The following is an 8,727-nucleotide window of genomic DNA, read 5'->3' as shown; positions in this document are numbered from 1 at the left end:
GAGGCCAGCCTGGTCTACAGAACAAGTTCCAGGATAGCCAGGACTACACAGAGAAACACTGTCTTAGAGAATTAATGGTTTGAAACCCGCCATTGATGTACTATGAAAGGATGGCTTCAATGCTGCAACCCCTTTCACTAAAAGACAGTGAAAATCATAGTACAATTGTTTTCACATTGAAGATGCCCCAGAACCCCAAGGTCTGGTGTGGTGGCGCACACCTTTGTTCCCAGCACTTAGGAGGCAGAGACAGGTGGATCTCTGTGTGTGTTCTAAACCAACTTGGTCTACATAGCAAGTTCAGTCAGTCAGTGTTATGTAGTGAGACTCTGTCTTAAAACAAAACAAAATAAAAACAAAAGCAACCCCCCCAGCTTCATTGCTACTGCATGGTAGAGAGCTGGGGGTAGGGAATCTTGCCTTATGTATATAGTGTAGGGTATTGTAAAAACAGTTTTTTAACCAATGTTCAGCCCTAAAAACATATACAAAAAGTAACATATATATATATATGTATACACACATATAACAACAATTAATGAAATAAGAGGCCATGAATTTGAAACAGTGCGAAAGAGGGGTATATGGGAGGGTTTGGGGGAGGAAAGGGAAGTGGGAAATGAGACAATTATAATCTCAAAAGATAAAACATCTGTCTTTTAAAAGCCAACGTGTAAGAGGACAACCTGCAGGAGTCAAATTTCTCCTTCCATCAAATTAAAGGGATTGAACTCAGGTCATCAGGCTTAGCAGCAAGTGCTTTTATCACTTTTTGAGACATGGTCCTGCTTTGTGGAACAGGCTGGTTTTGAACTCACGATCCCCCACCCCTCCGCTGCCTCTAGACTGGGATTCCAGGTATGCACCACTGTAGGTACAATCTGAGAAACTGTTGCCTTTCATCCGATAAAGGAGTGGCTGGAGGGTAGGGTGGGAGTAGATGGGGGGCAGGAGGAGGGGAAGGAGTGGGAACTGTGGTTGGTATGTAAAATGAATAAAAAATTTAAAAATAGGGAACAAAAAGAAACCTGACTCAGGTATAGCTCTTCCTACAGTACCCTTGGACAGCTCAGTCACCTCCATGGCCTCTCCCTCCTCCCCATCTGTCTTCTGGAAGCGATAATCCCACACCATAAGCGTCCCTTTGTCATTTGTTGCCTGACAGTTCAATCACATTATCTTCTTGCTCTCTAGTTTCTGTTGGTTTTGCTCGGCATAGATGAAAGTCAGGCAGGAGATAAGACGGAAATCCACCCCAGATGATACACAAATAGCCCCAAAGGCAGAGTAAGAGACACACAGCTTGTCACTAATACAAACATCTGCCCTCATCTTATGAGGAAAATAGAGCTAAGAATTTCTTCTGTGTTAATAACAACTGGGCTGTTTGCATGCTTTTGGGCACGTGTGTGTGTGTGTGTGTGTGTGTGTGTGTGTGTGTGTGTGCGCACTTGCACACACATGTGTGTGAGCAAGTAGACCAGAGGTTAACCTTGTGTCTTCAGGATGTTCTCCACTTGTGTTTTGAGATAAGTCTCCCACTGAACCTGGAGCTGGCTTACTCACCTAGTATGGCTGGTCAGCTAGCCCCAGAATCTACGTATCTCTGCCTCCTCCCCCTCAACACTTGGGTTAAGGATGCATGCCATGCTACCGTATCCAGCTTTTAAGTACCTGCCAGGAATTCAAACTCAGATCCTTATTCTGGTGCAGCAAGCATTGTGCCCACCGAGCCATCTTCTCGGCCTTCTCCTTTGTCAACAACCATTAGGCTGGGTATCTTTTCTGAGGAGGGAATACATTTGTGTGTTGTGTGGAGGTCAGAGATCAAGCTCAGAGGCCTTCCTCCTTGTTGTTCTGACACAGGGTCTCTCTTTAGCCTTGAACTCACCAGGTGAGCCAGGCTGGCCAGTCAGGGAGCCCTAGGGAACCTCCTGTCTCTTGTGTTCCCAGCACTGGGATTATAAGCATGTATCACTATACCCAGCTTTTGTATATGGATACCAGGGATCAAACTCAGGTCTTCATGTTTCTATGGTAGGCACTTTGCTCACCGAGCTATCTTCTCCCCAGGCAGCTACTGATATGAACCGCAAGCTCGAAGGATGTACAAGACTCTGGAACCTGGTTCCAACTCTTTGTTGGCTATTGAAAAATGTCTGGTGGCGCACGCCTTTAATCCCAGCACTCGGGAGGCAGAGGCAGGCGGATCTCTGTGAGTTTGAGACCAGCCTGGTCTACAGAGCTAGTTCCAGGACAGGCTCCAAAGCCACAGAGAAACCCTGTCTCGAAAAAAAAAAAAAAAAAAAAAAAAAAGGAAAAATGTCTGGAGCAGAAAAACTCCACATTTGCCAAATAGGAGCTTGTCTGACCCCCCAGGATAAGATCAGACAACATGAAAGGTGTTTTCTCTAAAAGGATGCTCAGTCAGATGATGCCACACATACGTGCTGGGTAGGGAAATTTCTGGTGATTTTTGTTCTTTTTTTTTAATTATTAATTTACTTATTTAATCCTGATCTCACTATGTATTCCTGGTTGCCCTTGAACTCACTCTGTAGACCAGGCTGGCCTCAGACTCAACAGAGATCTAACTGCTGCTGCCTCCTGAGTGCCAGGATTAAAGATGTGTGCCACCATGCTGGCACTCTTTTGTTGTTGTTGCTGCTTTGAGTCAGCTTCTCCCTATTTAGCCCAGGCTGGCCTCGAGCTCCTGAGCTCCTGATCCTCTTGCCTCAGGTACTGGGATTACAGACATGTAATGTCATACCCAGCAAAGGTGACTTAAACAAACAAAAAGCCTTCTTTAGCGGTTGAGGTGATGGTTCAGTGTCTGTTATAAAAGCATAAGACCCTGAACTGAGATCTGCCGCACCCTAGAAAGAAGCCACAAGCTCAGCGCTTGGAAGATGAAGTCAAGAGGATCCCTGGGGCTATTCTACCTGAATTAGAGAGCTCCAAATTCAGTGAGAGACGCTACCTCAAAAAAATTAGGTGAAGAATGATTGAGGCAGACACCTAACATTTTTCTCTGGCCTCCACATGAATGGGTACCCATATATACACATAGACATTACACATATACACAAATAAAGATGAAATAAATGAGTAAATAAACCTTCTTTAAGCATATCAAGTTCCTTGAAAATAATCCCAGGAAGACTAGTTTTAGGATATGAAACTATTGTTAGTGATTTTGAATTTATTTTGTTTTATTATAAAGAGGAATCAAATATAAATCAATGGCCAGAGGCTCTCTTTAGTCTTCAGACTGTGGTGGTGGAGGGAGGGTCCTCCTGGCTCACTCTAGAAGACACATTCTCAGCTGTTTGCCACAGTAGACACGGGAAGAAGGGGGATCAGTGCTGTCCCAGGGGTGGTGCAGGATGAAGCATTGACTGGTTCCCTGCATACTCCTTAAAGAACAAACATGGACACGGATCCTGGGCCCAGAAATAGCCCCTTGCCCCAGAGAGCCTTGGAATTCTGCAGGGTCATCTCAAGGAAGCGAGAGCCAAAGGAGGCGACTGTTGGAACCCTCTGTGCTGGCTTTGAAGTGGAGGCCTAGGACAGGCTGTTCTGAGCAGAAGGCTCCTAAATTATGGCAGAGACAAGCCTGGGATGCAGACAAGGACTTTTGCACTGCCAGAGAGTTTGAAAAAGGTCTCTGTTCCAAGTCTCCGAGAGGTTTCCCAGGGAGTGTGTGTTCTAGAAGACCCCAGACATGGTTGTCAAGCCTGCTGAAGACCAGTTTGCCTGGGTGTACAGCCCTTCCTACTCCACTTCTCTGCCCCTTCCTCCCCACTCGCTGTCTGCTTTTGCTTGATTCTGTTCTGTTTGGGACATAGCCTCATGTACCCGAGGGTTGCCTCAAACTCAGTGTATAGCTGAAGATGACCGGCCCCACAGGAAGACTTGGGTAGAACTAAACAGAGGATGTGACACACTCTCACGCCCCAGACAGATGTGACCATGAAAACAAGGACTCAATCTAGTACAGGACTTAGGACCAATACCCATCCTCAAACCCTGCTCATCATCATGTTCTGAGGAACATTATTAAACCTCTGCGAGTCCAGTCATGCTATGTGTGACACAAACCTAAGAGTGACTGTGTTGTGGAATTTTTTTAAACTTTATTTTAACTTTATTTCATGCACATTGGCACAACAATGTCAGATTCTCTGGAACTGGAGTCACAGACAGCTGAGAGCTGCCATGTGGATGCTGGGAATTGAACCCGGGTCCTCTGGAAGAGCAGTCAGTGCTCTTAACCACTGAGCCATCTCGCCAGCCCCTGTGTTGTGGAATTTTTGATGGAGTAGATAGAACTAGGATATTGTGCTAGGCAGGGGCTCTACCACTGAGCCACACCCCAACCCTCACTGGGAGATTCTAGGCAGAGGCTCTACCACTGAGTCACACCCTAGCCCCTCACTGGGGGATTCTAGACAGGGGCTCTACCACTGAGCCACACCCCAGCCCTCACTGGGGGATGCTAGGCAGGTGCTCTACCACTGAGCCACACCCCAGCCCTCACTGGGGGAGTCTAGGCAAACACTTTGTTTTACGGGGGCATGGTAAGTGGTAGGGGACTGTTAGCACACTCTGATGTCTGGTGATATCTGCTATGTGCCTCTGGCTTCCTGCTTACTTCCTCCCTGTCCCTCTGTGTCAGGTTGAAGCCCCACAGATCAGGGACTGTGGACTGTTTGTCTTATTGAAGGCTGAGAAACCTCAGGAGAAGGGTAGCATTGTATATGACCCGACTTTTTAGGATGATGCTTTGAGAAGCCAGTCAGAGGAGGAAAATCAATTCCGCTTCATCCACCTTCTCAGTCTCATTTTTTACTCTGTGGATGACATGTCGACTCAGGTGACCTCAAGTGACAGAAGCCAGGCCATCACTGCCATCCCCACCCAGGAAGGTAAGTCTCTACACCCTTGAATTTCTGTTCTCTTGAGCACTAACAGAGGAAGGGGCCTTCTCATCTCTTCCTAGGACTATATGAAATGCCTTGTAATGAACTCTCGGGTTCCCCTGGATTCCTAACACGGCACTCTCTTTTGTTTTGTTTTTCAAGACAGGGTTTCTCTGTGTAGCCCTGGCTCTCCTGGTACTCACTCTGCCTCTGCCTCTTGTGTGCTAGGTTTAAAGGCATGCCCCTCCTCCCGCCCCCAGCTGTCACACTGCACTCTGGTTACAGATCATAAGGTCCCAGCAGATCATAAGGTCTGACAGACTCAGGGAGGTCCCCTCCCTCGTCCTCAGTGCCAGCATTTTCATTAGAGAGAAGACTGGGCTAATGCAAGGGCAAGCAAATCCTCCATGCTGGGTAAGCAGAAAATTCTCCCCCTGGGCACTTCCTTCGGTTGCAAGCACCCTACCACTGAGCTACGCCCCAGCTCCTCACTGGGGGATTCTAGGCAGGAGCTCTACCACTGAGCCACACCCCAGCCCATCACTGGGGGATTCTAGGCAGGTACTCTACCATTGAGCCACACCCCAGCCCCTCACTGGGGGATTCTAGGTAGGTACTCTACCATTAAGCCATACCCCAGCCCCTCACTGGGGAATCCTAGGCAGGTGCTCTACTCCTGAGCCATACCCCAGCCCTCACAGGGGAATCCAAGCTTCCTTTTTTATTTTTTTCTCATTATGTTACCCAGGCTAGCCTTGAGCTCCCTCTATAACCCAGATAGGCCTTGAACTTGCCATCCTCCTGATTCCCTTGTATCCGAGATGACAGTCATATATCACCAGACTCAGCCCACCTACAACTCTTACCTAGCCCAGAGCTGGAACATACTCTGTCTTTCTCAGCTTTCCACCTCTCATCTCTCTTAAGGAGTTTGCAGCAGCCTGTGCAGAACTGGGTCCATCGAGTTTCCGTTTTACAGACATCAGTGTATGAGTGCAGGGGCATGCATGTAGGCATATGCACATGTGTGTGCTGTGCGAGCATAGGTGTTTGTGTGCTCATGTGAAAATGCACATGGAGGCCAGAGGACAACTGTTCCTCAGGAGCTGTCCACCTTGTTTTTTGACACCAACTAGGTTAAGCTGCCTAGACACTGAGCCCAAGGATCCACCTGTCTCTGCATTCCCAGTGCTGGGGTTTCAAGAACATGCCACCATGCCCAGCTTTTTTGGCAGGGGTTCTGGGACTCGAACTCAATTGCTCAAGCTTGACTGAGTCATTTCCCCAGGCTGTGTTCATTTGTTCTCTGTCTCTCTCCCTCTCCCCACACTCTTCTGTTCTGTTTTCATCCTAAAGAGTTTATCCAAGGGCTTTCAATGCTGAATATGCACGTCACCTCCACAGGGCTCACTTGAACATGAGAATCCCCAGAGAGACTCACGTTTCCCACCCTCACACAAACCAAGCATTCTCTGGACCTGAACCATTTGGACCGCAAAGCTCCCCAGCTGTTCTCAATATGCATCCGGGGCCCAGCTACCATCACTTTGGTTGCAAACAGGTCTGCAGGGAAGAATGAGCAGCCTCAAAACACCTGCTCACTACCGAGGGCATTTAAGGCTGCCCCTGGGACCAGATGCAGCAGTTCTCTGGACGGGACTGGTCAGGCTCACAAACCCATAGGTGATCTCTAGGTGAGTACAGAAGAAGGGTGGCTTGGACTCTGCTTGTAGGTGTTGGGGCACTCGCTGGCCTCTTCTGCCTGGGTTCTGACTCTTCTTCCTGTAGCAGGCTATGGAACTGTCTGGGCTCTTGGGATGCTCTTGCCAAGCTTGGGCCTAAGGGGCTACCTTGAAAAGGCTCTGGTTGCTGCATCTCCTGGTTGAAGTTAGCTGTGGCTTATGACATTGTAACTCTGAGACTGTCTTTATGACAGCTAAGGAGGAAGCAGCAACTGCTGGGTTTATGTCTACTCTGCTAAGCCTAGATATAAACTGTTGCATATAGGCAGGGTTATTTACTTCATTATAACATAAGCTTTTTGTTTTAGACAGGTTTGCCCAGCTATGGGCTAACATGCTTTAGGACATGCTGAGATAGGCAAGACTAATGTTCAACAAGTTAACTATACTATATGCATTTTTTCCCTTTTAGAGGCAGTGTCTCCCTAGGTAGCCCAGGCTGGCTTCATACTCCCAATTCTCCTGCCTCAGCTTCAGGAGTGCTGAGATTTGAGGCCTAGGCTGGCTTCCAGGGCATTTTAATTTTAGTTACGATGTTTTAAATTATTTTGGTGGCTTTATCTGAGTAGAACTTCCAAGCAGCAGCCTAGAGTCCTGGTATCCTGCGTCCTGGCTCTCCTGCTGGCTCTCAGTGAGATCACCTGTGGGTTTGTGGGCCTGACCATTCCCATCCAGAACAGGAGGCTTAATCACTCAAGTAGAGGGCCTGGCTGCCTGGCCACTTGTGAGTTCCCAGGCAGCCCAGATAGCCTTGTGTGTGTTTTCCTGGTGTCGAACATGGTGCCGGAACTCTGGTGTCACTGTGTCTGGCTGGAAGAAACCTCATAACGGGCTGAAGGAATGATGATGGCGTTCCATGGTAGTTTCCCAACCCCCTATGTCCTAAATTGCCTCTGCTTCAGATGACCTCAGAAAGCAAGTGGGTAACCCTTATGCCAAAGGTCACTGGCACCCCTCTAAGGGAATAAACCTTTCCCAGTTCAATCCAATTCATGGTTTTAGTGTAATTCCTACCTGGAGGGAAGTGGATGTTAGTGATGCAGAGGTAAGGGTTTCAACCACTGTTCTAGGTACAGATGAAGAGAGAAAACGTGACACAGATCAGTGTGTCTGCCCAAGACTTGTGTGTGTGAAGTGGTGGGGCATAGACATGCAGAGGTAGATGACCTGCAGAAGTTGGTTCTCACCTTCCACCATGTGGGTCCTGGGGTTCAAACTCAAGTGGTCACTTGCTACCAAGTTGACTTGATAGCAACTGTCTTTACCCCCCATTGTTTATCATTTTCTATCCATCCTTCCTTTTCTTTCCTTCCTTTTCCTTCCTTCCTTTTCCTTCTTTCCTTCTTTCCTTCTTTCCTTCTTTCCTTCTTTCCTTCTTTCCTTCTTTCCTTCCTTCCTTCCTTCCTTCCTCTTTCTTTTCTTTTCTTTTCTTTTCTTTTCTTTTCTCTTCTTTTCTTCTGAGACAGGGTTTCTCTGTGTAGGCTTGGCTGTCCTGGAACTAGCTCTGTATTCTAGGCTCACCTCCAACTCACAGAGATCTACTTCCTCTGCCTCCTGAGTGCTGGGATTAAAGGCCTGCGCTATCACTACCCAGGCTCTTTTTATTGTTTTAATATTTTATTTTTATTATTTTACATTCTGTGCTGTGTACATGGGGTGTGCATGTGAGTGCAGCTACCTACAGAGGTCAGAAGATGGCGTTGGACCCCCTGGGGCTGGTGTCTTAGGTTGGGAGGCACCACATGTGGGTATCAGGAATAAAGCTCCTGTTCTCAGCATGATCAGCGTACCCTCAACTGCTGAGCTATCTCTCCAGCCCAACTTCTTCTCTTTTCCTTTTTCTTTCTTTCTTTTTTGTTTGCTTGTTTTTGTTTTGTTTTTCAATACAGGGTTTCTCTATGTAGTCCTGGCTGTCTCGGAACTTACCCTGTAGACCAGGCTGTCCTCAAACTCATGAGATCTGCTTGTCTCTGCCTCCCTAGAGCTGGAATTAAAGATTTGCACCACCACTGTCTGGCCCAAGTTCTTCTTTTTAAAACATTGGTTCTCAACCCGTGTGTTGG

The sequence above is a fragment of the Microtus ochrogaster genome, unplaced genomic scaffold (genome assembly GCF_000317375.1).
Source record: "Microtus ochrogaster isolate Prairie Vole_2 unplaced genomic scaffold, MicOch1.0 UNK27, whole genome shotgun sequence".
NCBI lineage: Eukaryota > Metazoa > Chordata > Mammalia > Rodentia > Cricetidae > Microtus > Microtus ochrogaster.
The sequence above is the reverse complement of the archived record's forward strand: the minus strand, read 5'-3'. Positions refer to the sequence as shown.